Source organism: Coenobita brevimanus, chromosome 101 (genome assembly GCF_032717465.1).
Source record: "Coenobita brevimanus isolate Jiangsu-jjx chromosome 101, ASM3271746v2, whole genome shotgun sequence".
Classification (NCBI taxonomy): Eukaryota; Metazoa; Arthropoda; class Malacostraca; order Decapoda; family Coenobitidae; genus Coenobita; species Coenobita brevimanus.
The window spans coordinates 62,154,000-62,174,253 of NC_137054.1; the positions used below are offsets into that span (position 1 = coordinate 62,154,000).

General features: G+C 41.3%; 1 protein-coding gene and 1 pseudogene across 1 annotated transcript in view; one reads left to right on the forward strand and one right to left on the reverse strand.

Annotated features, from left to right (window-relative positions):
* Window positions 1-20,254, forward strand: part of LOC145415053 (uncharacterized) — a 680,222-nt gene that overhangs the window by 106,644 nt on the left and 553,324 nt on the right.
* Window positions 11,397-11,512, reverse strand: LOC145415224 (5S ribosomal RNA; annotated as a pseudogene).

Consider the following 20,254-nt stretch of genomic DNA (forward strand, 5'->3'; position numbering starts at 1 on the left):
AAGTATTTTAAAACTGCATATCGTACTATGACAAGAAGAGGATGTTGGTAGTAGTAGAAGCCGTAAACTTGAACGCAGTGGATTGCAAGGTGAAGTTGCCCTTCTGCAGTCCACATTACCCTTTTAAGAGATAAAGAGGGAAAGGAAAGGTTGCATAGAGTTAGTGGCTAAGGAACTGGTTAGGTAAACAGCAAAGAGTAAGTAGACAGACAGATAAACAGACAGACATAGATAAGTAGGATTTAGGAAATAAGATCAGTGAGGGAAAGTGTAGACTTGGAAGAATGGGAACGTGGAGGAGGGAGAGAGTGAGGTGGAGGCAGGCTGGGGTGGGGTAGGGAGAGAATATGGGCAGGGGAGTTTGATGGTTTCAGCACAATTAGGGCATAATAGGGGAGGGGAGGGAGGTGGAGGAAATACGGAAAGAGCCAGAAGAAATTAGAGAAGTAGGGGAAGGGAGCTGGGAAGTGAAAGAGAAGAAAAATGTGGGTAATAAGAAAGAAAAGAGGGTTGAATTTGGATGGAAGGCTACATCCAGTTGTGTGAGAGGGGGCCCAGTCATTTCCCCCCTGGACATTTTCCCCCCCTGACAACTTCTCCCCTGACAGATCCCCCCCTGGACATATTCCCCTCTATACATTTTCCCCTGTCGACATTTTTCCCCTGGGTAACACTGTGGTATGATAACAAAACACTGATCGAAACTAATACTGTATTTGACAGCTCTGTGTTATATCAAAACACTGACCGAAACTATTGCTGGGATTGAAATCACTGTTGTTAATGGCTGCGGTCAGTGTTTCATAATTCAGTTCTGACTGAAACTATTGCTGGAATTGAAATCACTGTTGTTAATGGCTGCAGTCATAATTCAGTCCGCGTCTCGTTATCACGACAAAGGAAAGTTTACTAGGATAGTGGTGCCCAGGGCCCAGTTAGTTGGCCTTAGCTCTCGCCCTCACGACATAGAAGTAATCAAAACAAGTAGGGGTGGAGACAAGATTTGCTACGAAGGCTATATGTACACGAAAAAAGAGACGAAAAAGACACGAATTCGATGGGAGTGTACTCAACGAAAAACCAGGCATGTAAGGGTTCATTAACAACAGGCTTAGCCATGGATGATGTGAGAGTAACTGTGCGCCATAGCCATGAAGCTGACTGTTTTGGTGTTGAGGCCGAGAAGGTGTGAAGCAGTACTCATGAAAAGGCAAAAACATGGCGAAAGAGTACAACTTGTATATTTGCCACAGTCATTCATGAAACTTCAGAACCTGTGAGAGTACATCTAGGCAGAGAAGAGTCTATCAACAGAAATATCCGACATCAGAAGCAGAGTTCACTACCAAAGGATCCAAGATTGCTGGGAGAACTTCACGTGCCTGACGAATGGTCAGCAACAGGCGGTGACAACCCACAACCCTTTCTGATACATGTCAGTGGACCACAGTCTTCACCAAACAGAATTCTTGTTTTTGCAGCTGATAACATTCTGCAACATTCAGCTACATCAGATAAGTGGTATATGGATGGTAATTATTCTTTAGCCCCAAATATATTCTTGCAGCTGTATGTTATTTGTGTGCCACTGGGTAGTTCTTCAATTTCAGCTGTCTACGCTTTGCTGCCAGATAAACAACAGCCAAGCTATGAAGTTGTTATCAAGGCAACACTAGACAGATGTGAGGAACTGGGATTTACTCCTGATCCAACTGTTGTTATTACAGACTTCGAGACCTCTGGCATGAATGCTGTTCGAGCAGTTGTCGGTCACCATGTCAGAACGCAGGGCTGCCTTTATCATCTTACCCAGAGTACCTGGTGGAAAGTTCAAGATCTTGGTCTTGTGCAGAGATATAGAAATGAAGAAGAAATCAAACACTTCGTTGGTATGCTTGATGGTCTAGCATTTCTACCCCTCACTGACATTGAGGAGGGTATAGCATTCCTGAAAAATACAGCTCCTGAAGGGCTAAAAGACTAGTTGATTACTTTGATTCATTTTATGTATCTGGAAGCTTTCATCGTGTACAGCCATCACCCAATGTTTTATCAGCAAGATTCCAATGCCGTCCTCCTCTTTTTCCTCCACAAACTTGGAATGTTCACGATGTTACCCTGGCAGGAGGGGACCTCTCAAATAACATGTGTGAGAGCTGGAATCACGTTTTCTCTCACCTAGTTGGTCACAAGTATCTGTCTTTGTGAACACTGATTGATGATTATGAAAAGACTGTTCTTTAGTGTCCCTTGCCTTCCGTCATGAGGAACATGGTCAACCACCCAATAAACGTGTCAGATGGTCCACAAGACAACTTCTGGAGCAGCTCTTCGAGATATGCGTTGCTCGATGAGATGGTTGGAAGACTGTAGCACAGACTTTGACAGCTGTTGGTTACTGTATTCGACCCTAAATGTATGAATATTAAATATTTGAATCCTTAATGAAAATAAGATTTTATCAGTTTTTATTGTTCAGTAAAAATAAACTTTTATTATTGACACCGTTTCTCATGCCAAGTAGTTTTATATGATAAATATATAATGAAGGGGGAAACTGTATGGAGAGGATAATGTCTGGAGGGGAAAACATCTGGAGGGGAAAATGTCCAGTGGAAAATGTCTGGAGGGGAAACTGTCCAGGGGGGAAAATGTCCTACACTCATGCGGGAGAGGGGGTAAGCAGTGCATATGGATACAGAGAGAAAGAGAGAGGGGGTGGACTTTGTGTGTGTGTGTGTGTGTGTGTGTGTGTGTGTGTGTGTGTGTGTGTGAACAAAATAACTCAAAAATTTTTCATCCAAATTTTTCACGTGATTTTAATCAAACTTGGTAATATGATGGATGGACAGCCAAGGGGTAGATCTGTTGTGTTTAGAAAGCATTGGGTCTGAGATGATGATCCCAGAGAAAGGCCAGAGTCTAACCAAGTAAGGTCGTATTAAAGTTTATTCAGTTTACACCAAACAGTGGAAATGTTAAGGGTAAGGCAAGAATGAAGGAATTCTGTTTTGAGGAAAATCAGTCAAACATCAAGATTAGAGGGCAAGGAAGAGAAACCAAGGAAGTTTATTGGTAGTAGAGTCAAAGGTCAGAGTCACGTATAAGGGGCAACTTGAACAGTTTGTATCCAATTTTGATCTGACTTTGTGGAAGGGTTGGAGGTAAGGCAAGGATAAAGTTATTTGATTTTGAAAACAGTCAGATATCAAGGTCACAGGGAAACAGCAAATATCAAAGTCACAGAGTAAAGTCAACTTAGATTTGTTTAAAACCCATTTTTGACCAATGGTGGGAGGGTTAAGGGTCAGGCAAAAATTAACTGATTTTGCTATTAGAGCAGTTAGTCGAAAGGTAAGGCTACAGACTAGAATAAAAAGGTTTAACCAGTAAACCAGTTGATGGGTGCCAGTAGTCTTCCTCCACCTCCTTATTTGTTTTTATGAAACAAAAGTGATGATATCTAGGGCTGGTGGCAGTATTGTCAGAGCAGAGGAAATGTGGCCATACATTTTTTTTTTTTTTTTTTTTTTTTTTTTTTTTGGTGCGAGGAAGAAGGAACCAAAGGCCATGAGCCCGCAATAAGAGTTCCCTCCAAGAGAAAAACAAAATACAAGAGAGAGCCAAATTCAAGATCCATTCATTTCGAGATGCCTGGACACACTGCGTTTGAAAGACTGGAGATCATAGGCAGCAAGAAATACAGACTGAGTGAGACAGTTCCAGAGTTGACCTGTTGCATAAATGAAGGACTAGGAGTAACGGTTAACTCTTGCATTAGAGAGCTGGACAGAAAAGGGATGAGAGTTTGCTGCTAGACAGGTGATACGTGACCGTCGTAGAGGTGGAGGAATGCATGCAGACAGTTCAGAGGAGCAGTGGCCATTAAAGTAGCGATAGAAAAGAGATAAAGATGCATCAGTGCGGCAAGGAGACAGAGGTTGAAGGGAGTCAGTAAGAGGAGGAGAGTTAATGAGACAAAAAGCCTTTGGCTCCACCTTATTGAGAAGAGCTGTATGTGGGGAGCCTCCCCACACATGAGAGTTGTACTCCACACAGGGGCAGATAAAACCCCCGTATAAAGTCAACAATTGTGCTGGGGTAAAGAAAGAATGGAGTCGGCTTAGCACACCCAATCTATTGGAAGCAGATTTTACAAGAGTTGTACCTGTAATATGATCTTTCCAAGATAAGTCCCGAGTAAATGAAACCCCAGTCATGTTCAAGGATAATGCAGGATTAAGCTGAATATTATTAAACATTAGTGGGTATACCTGTGGAAGATTTTGACGGGTTGATAGGTGTAAGAACTGAGTCTTAGATGCATTAAAAACAACAAGATTATTTTCACCCCAGTCAGATATACGAGCCAAGTCAGACATTAGGTGTGCCATAGCCTCATCCCTTGTTTGTTGAAGTAACTGCTGAGATGGGCGTTGCGGGAACCGAATGGAAAGGTGAAGGGTGGAGTCATCAGCGTATGAGTGGATAGGGTTAGATGTACAGCTTAGAAGGTCATTGATGAATAAAAGGAAGAGAGTTGGTGATAGGACAGAGCCCTGAGGAACACCAATGTTGATAGATCTAGGAGAAGAACGATGGCCGTCTACAACAGTGGCTATAGAACGACCAGAAAGGAAGCTAGCGATGAAGGCACAGATAGAAGGATAGAAACAGTAAGAGTGCAGGTTGGAAATTAAAGATTTATGAAAGACTCGATTGAAAGCCTTTGAGATGTCAAGTGCAAAGGCAAAGCTTTCGCCAAAGTCCCGAAAGGAGGATGACCAGGAGTCTGAAAGGTAGGTGAAAAGATTGCCAGTGGAGTGTCCCTGACGGAACCTGTACTGACGATCAGAAAGAAGGTTGTGATAGGAAAGATGCCTTAAAATTTTTCTATTGAGAATAGACTCGAAAACTTTTGAGACACAGGACGTTAAAGCAATTGGACAATGGTTGGAGGGTTGGGAGTGGTCACCCTTCTTTGGGACTGGCTGAATGAGAGCAAACTTCCAGCAAGAAGGAAAGGTACAACTTAACAGACAAAGACGAAAGAGTTTGCCTATGCAGGATGTAAGCACAGAAGCACAGTTCTTGAGTACAACAGGAGGGACTCTATCAGGCCCATATGCCTTGTTAGTATTGAGGCCAGTGATGGCAGAAAATACATCAGCTGAAGAAAATTTAATGTCTGCCATGAGGAAGTCAGAGGGGGGAAGTGATGGAGGAACAGCATCGGAATCATCTAAGGTGGAATTGGAGGAGAAAGTCTGTGCGAAGAGATCTGCTTTATCAGTAGAAGAAATAGCTACAGAGCCATCAGAGTAGAAAAGAGGAGGGAAGGATGATGAGGTAAAGTTGTTAGAAAGGTTTTTGGCAAGGTGCCAGAAGGAGCGGGAAGAATTCGAGTTGGAGAGTTGAGAGCATTTAGTGCGGATGAAATTATTTTTAGCAGAGCGAAGAACAGACTTAGCATGATTCTGGGCAGAAACGTAAAGATGATGTGATTCAGGGGTAGGTTGGCTCCGGTACCATTTGTAAGCCCTCTCCTTGTTACGGACAGCATTAGAACAAGCGTGATTAAATTTTCTTGCGTTAGTCAAAGGATATGAGAAAGGAATGTATGCATCCATGCCCGAGAGAATAACCTTCGTAATGCGCATGGCACACTCAGATGGCTCCTGGCCATGGAAGCAATAATCATTCCAGGGAAAATCAAAGAAGTACTGCCTGAGGGCCTCCCAATCTGCGGCTCCAAAATGTCACAGGCGACGTTTCCCTGGAGGGTCCACAGGCCGTACCGGAGTGGCAGGACAGGTTAAGGTGATAAGGTTGTGATCGGAGGAGCCCAACGGAGAGAAAAAATTAACAGTGTAAGCAGAAGGATTAGTTGTAAGGAAGAGGTCAAGTATGTTGGAGCTCTCTCCAAGGCGGTCTGGGATACGGGCAGGGTACTGTACAAGCTGCTCTAGGTCATTAAGGATAGAAAAGATGTAGGCTTGTTCACCAGGTGGATCAGTGAAAGGAGAGGAGAGCCAAAGGTGGTGGTGAACATTGAAATCTCCTAGAATGGAGATTTCAAAGAAAGGAGAAATGGATAGAATGTGTTCCATCGTAGAGGTAAGATAGTCGAAGAATGTTTGATAGTCAGTAGAATTAGGGGATAAGTAAACAACACAGTTATACTGAGTCAGAGAATGTCAGGAAAGCCGAAGCCAGAGTGTAGAGAATTCAGAAGAATCGTGTTCAGGAACACAAGAGCAAGATAAGTCGTTGCATATATATATATATATATATATATATATATACACAACAGCCACCTTTGGCTTTGAAATGAGTATAGAGAAAGTAGGAGGATACAGAAAAGGGTTTGCTGTCAGTTGCCTCAGACAGCTGTGTCTCAGTTAGAAAAAGAAGGTGAGGTTTAGAGGAGGAGAGGTGGTGCTCAACAGAGCGAAAGTTAGAGGAAAGGCCACGAACGTTGCAGAAATGAAGAAGAAGAAAGTCAGACAGTGGTTCCAGGCACCTCGAGTCGTCACCGGGAGAGGGGCGAAATGTGGGGGCATTTATGGTCCCCCCCCCCCCTGGGGACTCCGAGGCTCGGTGATAAGACGCCATGATTTTTTTAAAATTTTGGAAAAGGAAGTGTAGTGTGTACTGTGCATGTAGTTTGGTGTAGATAGTTAGAGAAATTTGTGTTGGAGAGCATGCTGGCCTACTCTCTGTGTAATAGAGACACTGAAAAAGTTCAGCAAAGGGGGATTGTCAGGAACTATACTCGGTTCCACGGAGTCTGACGCACTGATTTTGCCAGCCGAGGACAGGTGGATCTGGTAACACTGCGCGACGTACTCGGACGGTGATTGGTGGATTTCCGTTGTGTTTGAACATGCTCCAAAGTGACTTTGTATTTCAACCAAGGCTCTCATTGATTTGTAAGATACCGGATTATACAGATACCAATTAAAGCAATGATATCTTTAATGATAAATATGTGCCCTTTAAATTACTAGAGATAAACCTGAACGACAATGATAACAAAAAGTAAGTAAAGTCGCGACCGGACGCATGCGGACAAGTCAGCGACTGTAGCGGGAATGCAGGTGGTCATAGCAAGGTGGACCTGAGGTCCTGTGAAGGCACGAATGTTTTTCTCACCACTACTACACAGTGTCACAGTCTACAGTATTCACCATGCCCTTCATTACCTCATCTACTAATATACAACCTTACCCTAGATATGCTTTGCCTAGCTTCTAATAATTATGATTTGTGTAAGCACACACACACACACACACACACACACACACACACACACCTCACTGGGGCCAATATATGCTATTCTGTTCTCAATATATATAGTGTACATACATATTTTCATTACCTTCATAGGTAACAGTACCTTTAAAAATCTGCATTTGTTTGTATTCATAGTCAGATTCGGTAGAATTATTTCTTACATGAATAAGTTTGGTGTTTGATTTTCCCTAACATTTTCGTATCATAAGAGACAGACATACAGACGGACACCCTATCTCTGGTCACAATGCATCCTCAAGCATGTATCTTCTGCCCCCTCGACAAAGAGCCGGGAAAGTAATGGATTACATCATTATAGAATGAACCGAATTTTTGTTAATGGTGGAAGAAAGGAAAGTAAGGTAAAAGCAAATTCCATGAGAAAATAATAGTTGAAATATGCTGCTATAATAAAACCGCGTGCAGTATAAACGAAATCAAACATCATGAAATGAATTTAAATCAGTCGCTGACTTGTCCGCATGCGTCTGGTCGCGACTTTACTTACTTTTTGTTATCATTGTCGTTCAGGTTTATCTCTAGTAATTTAAAGGGCACATATTTATCATTAAAGATATCATTGCTTTAATTGGTATCTGTATAATCCGGTATCTTACAAATCAATGAGAGCCTTGGTTGAAATACAAAGTCACTTTGGAGCACATTCAAACACAACGGAAATCCACCAATCACCGCCCGAGTACGTCACGCAGTGTTACCAGATCCACCTGTCCTCGGCGGGCAAAAGCAGTGCGTCAGACTCCGTGGAACCGAGTATAGTCCTGAGGGCTGATGAAACGTGAGCTCCAGCACTCCCTGTCATCAGCTTTCCATTCACCTTGGGAGTACTGCCCTGTTCGACTGGTGCTACAGTCTTGCCTCAAGGGTGTGAGAAGTAACTCCTTGTACATTGTCTGTGATCAGTGGGTGTATAAGAGATGTGGTGACATTAGAGGTAGGTTGCAAAATAATGATTTTGTGTTTATGGTGTGTAGGGGAGAGAGCATGTCGAGGCAGAGAAGTGGGAAAGGATTAATCTTGCTGTAGTTGGAAGAAGTTCAGGGAGTTGCTGCCCCATCTGACATTGACAGGGGTTTCCCTTCATGCTATGGGGTCTTTATATGCAGCATGTGTTAGGAGTATAGGCTAATACTGTACACAAATGAGACTTGGGCAGTAAAGGAGTAGGAGATTCATAGGCTCTGTGTTACAGAGATGACAGTGCTTTGATGAATGTGTAGTGTGTCCCTGACTGATAATCCTCGAGGGGTTAGGATTGTGAATGAAGAGCTGAAAGCAAGGATGTGACTGGTGTTATAATGAGGAGTGGATTCAGATGGTTTGAGCATGGGGCGAGAAATGAGGATGAACTTCTGGGTGTGGAGGGTGAGATGTGTGAATGTCAAGGGTAGAGTTGCAAATGTCAAACTGAAAAAGACCTGGAACGTGGTCATAGTGTGACTTCAGGGGAATGAGGTCATACAGTGTGACTTCAGGAATACGGGACTGAATAGAGAGGCTGTTAGAAATTGAGGAGCATGAAGAGCCATCTTTAGGTGATCAAGGTTAATGCATACAATCATGTTGGAGCCATCATAAATGAATGAATGAAAGAGATGAACAATTATTATTATTATTGTCATCATCACATCATTGTTTAAATTCTGTCACTTTTCTCTTCTTTTATTTTTGTTGTAACTACATGATGTCTTTCCTTTTTCTATTCCTTGTGTCACCCTTCCTGCATTTTGTCTCCCTTATGTGGTATCCTGTCTTGTTCCCCTCCCACCATTCTTATTCGGTATACCTATTTCCACCATTCAGACTCGTCCTTGCTTCCTTTTCCCCTCTAATAGTGCCTATATTTGCTAGTATTACTACAGTATCACTTCTTGTCATGCAGTTGCATAATTAACTTCCAGTTTTCTGTATTAATAGGCTCAGAAGAAGGGTTGCTATCAAAATAAATCCGAATCATGTGGCAATGATCAGAAAAAGGTAGCAGCAATTATGAATAACTCACTGGGTCATGGGAATGTGACTGCAAGACTGTCTTCAATATCTGATACTTGTTGGCTTCGGACTTTGCTGCTTTTTTCTCACCTGAGATATCCCGCATTAGAAGAAGTAGATAGAGCCTCCTTCATTTTAGAATTTTCACTTGAATTCCAAATGCAGCATGCTATTTTAATCATTCCATCCAGTGGATTTAAACTTAGTTGTGAGTTATATTAGAATCCAGAATAAATTTATCCAAAAGACCATTTATGTATGTTCATGTGGCAGAATTTATTTCAAAAATAATACAGAACCTTCTCAGAGGATTACTTCTCACAGTCGGAGAAGTGTGCTTTGTTATGACTTCTCAAGAAACCTGGACTGCATCGTGTCATCCCTCTCATCCAGAGTGCCTGTCGAAAACACCAGTTAGCTGAAACTGCCTTGACAAACAGGCACAGTGATGTGGTGGAGAATTCCTGTATTGGAAAATCTTCTGTAGAGGTTTTATTTAGTTTGTCCACAGCTTTTGGCACAGTAGATCATTAATTACTGCTGGGCAGTCTTAACTTGGTGTTTGCAATAATGCCCTTAATCTTCTCAGGTTGTACATATCAGGGAGTTCCCAGTGTGCAGTGGTGAATCAAACAGTCTCTGTACCCATTCTCTTGCTGTATGGGGTTCTGCAGGAACTAGTATTAGGTCCAGTTCTTTTCATCACATATACCAGCAGTTTGTCATGTCTGCCTGATGCACACAATGTTGCCTGTCACTTTTATGCCGGTGGCACTCAGCTTTATGTTAAGATAACAGATACAGTACTGCTGATACTAAGATAAAAATTGAGCACCAGATGGCTGATATAGAGATCTGGATGGTTAAGAGAAAATTTAAGCTAAATATCGATAAAACTGAGATCATTGTCTGAGGAAATAGAAGAGGTCATGATGCAGATAACTCACTGATCCTTGATATCAGTGAATCACAACTTCGTCCAGCAACTCCTTTTTGAGATTTCAGAATTTACCAGGATTCAGAAATAGATTACAAGGAGCACATTAAGCAGTTTGTTAAAAGCTGCAGTCTTCACATCAGAAATCTCTGTTTTGTGAGACAGTTCATGAGCTGATGCTGCCTTCTGGCATTAGTTCACTCAGTTATTTTGTCTGTGTCGATTACTGTATTGCAATGCTCTATTAATTAGTGTCCTAAATTATCAATTAAAGAAGGTTCAGTTGGTCCGAAAATGGAGCAAAGCTCATTTTTAGTCATCCACCAAGAACCCCCACAGCCTGATTCCATATACGGCTACACTGGTACACAGTAAAAGCTAGATTAGAATTTAAACTTTGTCTTATAATTTTCTAGTTTCTTACATTTGGTGAAGATAAGTATCTTGCTGACGTGCTGAAACATTAACCAGCTTGTTCTAGTGGATCAGCAATTATATTGTGTGCCTTGAAGAGCCAGGAGCTGTCCAGCAGTCATATTTCTCTGAGTGATCGTTTTCTTATGTTGCATCGAGGGTATACAGTGAGCTCCCTTTATCTGTGAGACAGCTTACTTTTGTCATTTCCCTTAAGAAGCAACTGAGGACTTAACTTTTCCGGAGAAGTTATGATCTTGCAAGAGGTGTGATGACAGAAGGCTGCAGAGTTTAGTTGATGCCATGGCCACAGATGCGGTTTTGTATTGCACACAAAATTAGACCTTACCCATCAGGGGTGCTTGTAAAAAATTGCTCTGGCACGTGACTTTAGCTGAAGCACTGTGCAAACAGTCACTGGGAGATGTTTTACTGCTACTGCTTGCAGCAGAGGTACTATTGATGTTAGGGAGCTCAATTTGATCTCATTTTAAAGCTTAGTAATTGTTCTTTATCACACTATGTTCAGAAAGGCAATATATGTAAAATAAAATGAAAAGAAAATGCCAGTAGAATTAGCCAACAAGCAGAACTTTTACCCTTAAAATTCATTCATTCATTCATTGCCAGACGCCATGTATCCCAAACGGGGTGGTCAACGGCTTAGAGTGAATTGTTTTACAGGGAGAGGCACTAATCCTCCACCAACCCCACTTGACACGTAGGGAGAACGTTATGCCAACAGCATCTGGTGTTCCCAGGCGGTCACCCATCCAAGTACTAACCAGACCCAACGTTGCTTAACTTCGCTGATCGAATGGGAAGCAGTGTACTCAACGTCGGGCTATAGATAGATAGATAGATAATGTAGCTGAATAAATTTCCTTTTCAATGATGCATAATTTATTGCATTTGGAGCAATAATACCTGTTAAGTTACGACTTATGTCGGGAAAGAGGATATTTAGAACCCTTTGTAGTTGCTTCTGCAAAGTTTTACTTCCCACCAACCAAAGTGTGGTGGTGCAAGTACAAGAAGATTAAAGAACTTCTTAATTAAGAGCTGAAACATAGTGTACTACAGAGATAGCCCAGTTATCCGGGCTATATGGTGTTAAGGGGTGCCCGATTGGTCCGAAAGCACAATTAGGTTCTGTTGTTACCTCTCTTTCTCCAATTGTTCCACGCCTTATCTCTCTCTTTTTTTGCTATCATACACCTTCTATTAAACTACTCCTTTTTCCTGTTTCCTTTCCCTCTTACTCTTGGTACAAATTTTTCCACTCCCAAATTATAGAGGTCTAGAAAGATATCCCACTTCCTCTGTATCTCCCTTGTTTCTCTGAATTTTCTCCAATCCACATTTTCAAAAAAGTTTCTCAATCCTGTAAAATTTGCTTTCCCAAAGTTGTATCTTCCCTGTCTATGAAGCTCGTCTCTTGGCTCGACGTTCCCTATTAACATCTGGAACTCAATGACCACATGATCACTTTTTCCTAAAGGACAGAGATAGTTCAATGATTCTATTACATCGGGTTCTTTGGTGAACAGTAAATCTAACCTTGCTGGTGTGTCCTCACCTCGAAACCGTGTCTCTTCTTTGACCCATTGTGTCATCACATTATTCATTATTATATTTAATAACATAGTGCCCCACGAATCCTCGCCGCCTCCCGAGTACCATTCCTCCCAGTTCATCTCTTTACAGTTAAAGTCACCCACCAAAATTATATTATTGCTTTTCTCAATTATTTTTTGCAAATAGCTAGCCATATCTGACAACATCTCGTGGTATTCGTCATCCTTCCATGCTCTCGTCTTTGGGGAAACATACACTACCGCCATATCTCTCTTAACATTCTCTTCATTCTAATTTCATATATATCACTTCAGCCCTGCCTTCTCCCATTTCCACAGTATCTACATTTATGTTGTTCTTCACTGCTATCATCACTCCTCCTCCCTTTTTTTCTTTTCTGTCTTTTCTCCACAGTTTGTATTTACCATCTCCGAAATGAACATCAATATCTTCTCTTAACCCCTTAACCGCTGGGCGTCACTTTCGTGACGCTTGGGAGCAAGGGATCATACCGCGGGGCGTCGCTTTTGTGATTCTGTGTTATTTTGAATTCACCCGGGCTTCCAAGTGGGGGCTTGTACCATCTATCAGTACTGACAATGTCCAACACTAGTCAGCACTCCTAATCTCATCTGTACTCCCATCCATTGTTGACAATTTAGCCATTTCTCCCCGTTCTTGACTCCCCTCCCTACCCCCCCTCCATTACCCTATCCTCTCACCTGCCCGGCCATGCTACGCTAAGTAAATCTTCCCTGGAATTTTTCATTGATTTCATCCATTGAAATAAGCCCTATGTTGTATTCTTATACCAAATAATATATACAAGAAAGAAATCAGGTAAGTGAGAGTGCCATACACCTGGAATTGGCTAATTATCACCTGACAACACCTCACATGCACTCGTTCGCTAATTTTCGCTGTTTTTTTCCCCTTGAAATATGCCGTATAATCTATTTTCGTAATAAATATACATGTAAGGAGGGAAGGGAGAAGCCTAAGTGATATTTACATTCACCTGGAACTACCTAATTTATAATGTATTGTCTAGATTTCCTGCCAATCATATCAGTGCTACACAAAGCTGTTTCAAGATTTAACATTGGTAGCTCTGATTATATATCTCCTAAGTAGGCCTCTAATCTATTTTCGTAATAAATATACATGTAAGGAGGGAAGGGAGAAGCCTAAGTGATATTTACATTCACCTGGAACTACCAAATTTATAATGTATTGTCTAGATTTCCTGCCAATCATATCAGTGCTAGACTTAGCTGTTTCAAGAAGTAATATTGGTAACTCTGAATAACCCCTAAACAGGCCTCCAGGCTGGCTGGCCCTGCGTTATCAGTTTACTCTCATCTTCCGAAGTGAGAGGACGTATGTTTCTTCTTGCTGACTTCAAGGCCTTTTTTCAACCCCATGCAAATGGCTCTGTGACCTTTACCCCCTACTAAACCTCGTGCGGAAAGAGGTAAAGGGCTGACAATTGATAAAAGAGTGACTACGATCTTTCTATTGAGTAAAACAGTGCAAGTGGAATTGTAAATAATGTGTAAATAATGTGTAAACACCAAGTGAAAGTAATGAATGTAAATATACGTGAACAATGGAAAATAGTTTTATAAGTTATTTCAAGTGACAGTGCGCAACACAGTGTAAATAAAATAGAAATGTAAATAACGTAAATAAAATAGAGAACGTAAATAGAAATGTAAATGAGTAGTATTATAAGAATACGAGTATATACCCTAGGAGTAATGAAAGTGAAAGTTTCACTCTAGCATGTCTGAATGCTATGAGTTATGAGAGTGAAGATGAAAGTGACATTCACTCTCAATGCCAGTATACAGGACGAGAAAGTGAATGCTATGTATTTTACTGAAAGAAATTGAATCCCTACAGTGACAATAAACTAATACTACTGAAGGAAACTTATTGATAAAGACTGTAGATATATATAAGTGTTATATAGTAATAGAAATATAAAGTGTGAGGGGTTTTATGAATAATAAATGACAGACTACCAAGAGCGAACTAGTGCCAGTGCGACGATCAGACGCGCTCGTAATTTCCATTGCTTTCACAGTGTTTTTTTTTTTTTGAGTATGGATCCCAAACTACTTGAAAATTGTAGAATAGTGTTTATAGTGTTTGTATCTGGCTGTGGTAATCATATTGCGGGTTGTCGCGAAGTGTAAAGTGGAGACTTCGTTACCCTACTTCAGAGGTCTCCACAAGTCCTACGGTAACCGACGAAGGCTCAACAATCATTCCAGGAGAAAGCTGAAGGTATGTGCCATAAGCATATGTAATTTTATTATTCTAGGACTAATAACTGATTTTTGGCAAATATTTTTTGAGAGTCTGTCGGAGCCCAAATAACCCCGCGGCACACGCAAGTCATTGGTAAACAAGCCTGCGGTGTAGGGGTTAATTTGGTCTCTACAAAGCACATGACATCAGGTTCATGTTTTCTCAAGAATTCGTTAATTTCGATCCTTCTCGATATGAAACCATCAACATTAGTATATATCACCTTCAAATTATTTTTGACGTTTTTAATACCCTCTTCTCTCCTACTCTCTGTCTGTACCACTTCCTCAACTTCTGATCTTTCACAGCCATCCCCCTTAGTTTCCTTCACTTCTATATCCTTAAATACCACTTCCTTACTTTCATATCCATTACTCTCAAAAAAAGTGTTACATTCTTCCTCTGTCCTCTTATCATTTTTTTCTTTAATGATTTTAAAACTTCTCTTTCTTCTTCATTCAGATCTTTTCTTATTATAATATTTTCCATCCCCACCTCTTTGCTTAATTTCCAGGTCACTTTAAGTATCTCATTTATTACACTTTCTGATGTAAACTTGACTCTCATTGGTCTTGTTTCCCCTTTCTTATAAGGCCCTATCCTCCTTACTTCCTCAATTTCTTTTACCCACTTGTCTCCTTCGGGGTCAATCTTGCCTAATATTCCTCTCACCAGGTTCGTGTCTCTCTCGAGTCTTACCAACCTAACCTTTTCTTCCTCTTCCCTGTTTCCAAATACTACCACACATCTGTTCCTTTCTACAGTTTCTCTCACTATTTTCTCTTTTTTCTTCAGTATTTTCACTACATTTTCTTCCATTTTTTCTTGTTCATTTCCCTTTCTTCCTCGATGATCTCTCTTAAGCTGACCACTTCTTTCTGTTCTTCTTCTATGTGTGCCCACTTTGCCTTATGCTCTTCTAATACGTTACTCACCTTCTCCGTTTTATTAGTACTCTCTTCTAGTTTCCTCCTCAATTCAACATTTTCCCGCTTCAAATTTCTAATCTCTTCATTCACTATTTCATAGGATTGGATCAGACTCTGTATGGTAGTATCCGTATTTTCAGACACATCCTTTATCACTAGATTCTCTACTTTCTTTTCAAGTTCACTAATCCTCATAATTAATGTTTTAACCAGGTCCATGACATTGGTATTTGTATCAAATCCTTGAAATTTGAGTCCCTCATTGTTTACATTTTCGGCCATGTTTGATATTGGTTAAGTACCAAAACAGCTGTTACCGAAAAAAACTACAACCATTCATGTATACTGTAGCCAATAAATCTTTACATTTTTGGTAGTCTATTAACTTTCATTATTTTAAATTTAAAACAAGACCTTAGGAGACAGGACAGACAAAATTCCTGAAACTACTTAAGGTTAGCAGCGACGTCTGCCCTCTCCAGCTGTTCATTCATGTGTGTGTGTGTGTGTGTGTGTGTGTGTGTGTGTATTTACCTGTATGTAGTATACTGGAATTGATCAATGCTAGTGTTCTCCTGTCTCCATATCCACATTTATCTAGTCTACTTTTACACACATGAATGTTTTTCTCCTGCACCACCTTTTCGTCTAAGTCGTTCCAAATATTTATGTATTTACCTAATATACCTAATTTTGATGTACGTGAAATGTGCTATGCTCGTGGGTTCCCGTCGCTGTTTCTCAGTAAGTCAAACTTAGCTTTAAACTCGTTTGAGTTTTTGGACTGGACGATCTCTTTGTCCAGGCTATTCCATAAGTCTATACTTCTGTAAGGAAAGCTATATTTCTTGATATCCTTCAAGCAGCTTGACTTTTTCAATTTCATTCAATGTCCTCTTGTTGCTCTCTTATCCCATATAAACAGATCTTTTCGGTCAATTTTATCTACTCCCACCATGGTCCTGAACACTGCAGTCATGTCTCCCCTCTTTCTCTTTTCCTCTAAGGTAGGCAAATCCAGTTTTTCCAGCCTTTCTCTGTATGACAGATCTGCCAGACTGGGGACCATCTTGGTTGCTGTTCTTTGTATTCTTTCAATCTTGTTTATATCTTTCTTTTTGTGTGGGAACCACACTACCGCTGCATATTCTAACCTGGGGCGGATCATGCCCACTATCAATTTTTTCATCATCTTCTCACCCATACAATGAAATGCTACTCTTATGTTAGTCAGGAGTTTCTACATCTCTCTAACTATCTTGTTAATGTGTTTTTCAGGTGACAAACTATCTTGGACCAGCACTCCCAAATCTTTCTCTTCTGTCATTTTTGTGATTAATTCATTACCCAACAAATAATTCAGTGATGGCCTCCTGGTACTTTTACCCATTTCCAATATTTTATGTTTCTTTACAGTAAATTTTATTTCCCACATCCAGCTCCAATCATGTATCCTATCCAGATCCTCCTGCAGCATTTTACAATCCTCTCATCCATTCCAGGAGTTTCCCCTCCAATCCTCCTATATATTCTAGTTTCCACATTAGTCTCTTATGAAGTACCTTGTCAAAGGCCTTCTCTAAGTCTAAGTACACACAATCCACCCAACCATCCCTCTCCTGTACCACGTCAATCGCTCTTGAGTAAAAGCTCAACAAGTTAGAAACACATGACCTTCCACTTCTGAATCCAAACTGACATTCAGCCAAAATATTCATCTCTTCTAGATATTTTATCCATCTGTCTTGCAGGATTCTCTCGCACAATTTTGCGACCATGCTGGTTAGAGACTATCTATTTATTGCCAGACGCCTCAATCCCGTTTGGGGTGGCCACAAACAAATCGCCTCCAAGTCGCCCTGTCCCCCGCCATTTCACTGCCCTGCTCCCAGCTCACACCCCCCTCTCTCATATACCTCTCCACCCCATCCCTCCATCTCATCCTCGGCCTCCACCTCACTCACATACACTCTCTTCGTCAGTCTTTCACCCTCCATCCTCTCCACATGGCCAAACCACCTCAGCGTGTTCCTCATAACGCTTCCTATCACATCCACATCAACACCACAACACTCCTTTATATCCTCATTTGTCAGCCTGTCTCTCCATGTGACTCCACAGGCTCCTCTTAATTAACTCATTTCCACTGCTCTCACTCTTGACTTGTGTCCTTCCAACAACGTCCAAGCTTCACTTCCGTACGTTAGAGTTAGTATCACAATACTGTCATGTAGTAACTTTTTCACTTCCATTTTCACTTCCCTGTTTCTTATCACTGCTTTCAAAGAACCAGCAACCTTTCTTCTCCGCTGTACCCTTTCAAGCACTTCACCCTCCAAACCTCCATCCTTACTCATCACACTACCCAAGTACTTAAATGTACTCACATTTTCCAATTCCTCACCATCCATCCTCGCTGTACATTCACTGACTTCACCTCTCTCAAAGACCATCACTTTACTCTTCCCTATATTCACCTTTAGATTCCATTTCTTACACACTCTCCCAAACTCATCCACCAAGCCTTGCAGCTCCCCTTCGTCTTCACTCAACAACACAGTATCATCTGCAAACAACAGTACAGGGAGTTTCCAAACACTATCCTCTCTCACCAGGGCCACTCCAACATCCACTACCCTACCTTGTACCTCTTTTATTACCCTATCCATGTACAGATTGAACAACCATGGAGACATGACACATCCCTGTTTCAACCCAACTTTCAAAGAGAAAAACTCACTTAGTTCACCATCCACATGCACTGCAGCCTTCGCACCATCTTACATACTCTTCACAGCATTCAACAACTTTCCATCTACTCCATATATTCTTAACACTTTCGACAATCCCTGTCTATCCACCCTGTCATATGCTTTCTCCAAATCCATGAAAGCCGCATAGAACTTCTTTCCCTTCTCTAGAAACTTTTCCACTAAAGATGTAAGAATGAATATCTGATCTACACAACCTCTTCCCTTCCTAAATCCTCCCTGTTCTTCTCCAACTAATTTCTCTGTTCTTTCTCTAACTCTGTCAGTAAGTATCCTACCATACACTTTTCCTGTTATACTAAGAAGACAAATGCTCCTATGATTACCACACACTTCTTTTTCCCCTTTTCCTTTGTACAAGGGAATAATTAAACCTGACTTCCAATCCTCCGGGACTCTACCTTCCTCCCTTGCCAATCTGCACATCTTCCACATAAATTCTACTACTATCTCTCCCCCATGGTTCAGCATTTCACCACACACTCCATCAATTCCTGGGGCTTTCCCCGATTTAACTTTCGTCATTGCTTCCACAACTTCTATCCTACTGATTTCTTCCTGTCTTCTCACCTCCCTCCTTCTCCCAGCCATTCCCCAGCCACTTATACTCGCATTACTTCCATCCTCTAAGTTCAACAATTCCTTAAAGTGTTCTCTCCATCTGCTCACCTTTTCTCCCTTCTCCACTAGTAATCTACCATTTTTATCTTTCACTCCCCTGCTAACTTCACTTCCACCCTGTCTTACTCTTTTCACCTCTTTCCAGAACATTTTCTTACAGTCCCTCCACTTTACACTCAAATTCCTTCCAAATTCCTCATCCACTCTCTTTGTACTCTCTCTTACTAATCTTTTCACCTCTCTCTTTCTTTCTACATATAACTCTCTCTTGCCGTCTCTCAACTTCTTCCACGCCCCTATTTCTCATCCATTCATTGTATGCTTTCTTCTTTTGTGCCACAGCCTGTTTCACCTCTTCAGTCCACCACGCTGTTCCTTGCACCCCCCTCCATCTTCTCTTCCTTCCACACACCACATCACATGCTGCACATATTTCTTCTGTAAATAGTCCTACACACACCTTCCACGTCTCCCATCTGCTCCAATTCATATTTGCCCAATCGTTCCTCCACTTCTCTCTTATACTTTGCCTTTTTCTCATCCTCTTGTAACCTTTCCACTCTCCTTGCGATTACTCCTTACTCTGGTCTTTCCCTTCTTCTATTCCTCCATCTTACTTGAATTCTAATTCTTACCACCACCAAGTAGTGGTCAGAAAGTCCACTCCCCCAGCCTCTATAAACTCTTGCATCCATTACACATCTTCGCATCCTTTCATCCACACACATATAATCAATCATTGCCTTCTTTTCATTCAGTTCACCACCCACCCTTCTCATCACTCGCCATGTATACCTGTGGATCATTTTATGCCTGAAGAGGGTATTGGCTATCACCAACCCCCTCCCAGCACAAATGTCCACTAACGCATTCCCATTCTCATGTATCTCAGCAGGCACACCCTATTCACGAACTATTCCATCCACGTTCACATTCCCAACTTTACCATTCATATCACCAATCAAAAACACTCTCTCATTCCTTCCAAACTTTTCCATGCACACTTCTACATTTGTCCAGTACTCTTCTCTCACTTTTCTAGCACGATCTTGCGTTGGCGCATACACACACACAATTGCCCACATTTGTATTCCAACTTTCAACTTTACCCACACAATCCTTGACCCAACTGATTCATACTGTCTTATGCTCCTCTTCCATCTTTTACTCACAACTATACATACTCTTTCCTTTGACCTCTCATTCTCACCTACTCCTGCACATATACCCCATCCATTCTCCCATTCTCTCACACTTTCTCCTCTCCATTTTGTTTCAGTTGTTCCACATACATCCACTTTCGCACCCTCAAGCACCTGGACAATCTCTCTCTCTTTCACCTCATCTTTCGCTCCCCTTACATTCCACGTTCCGATAAC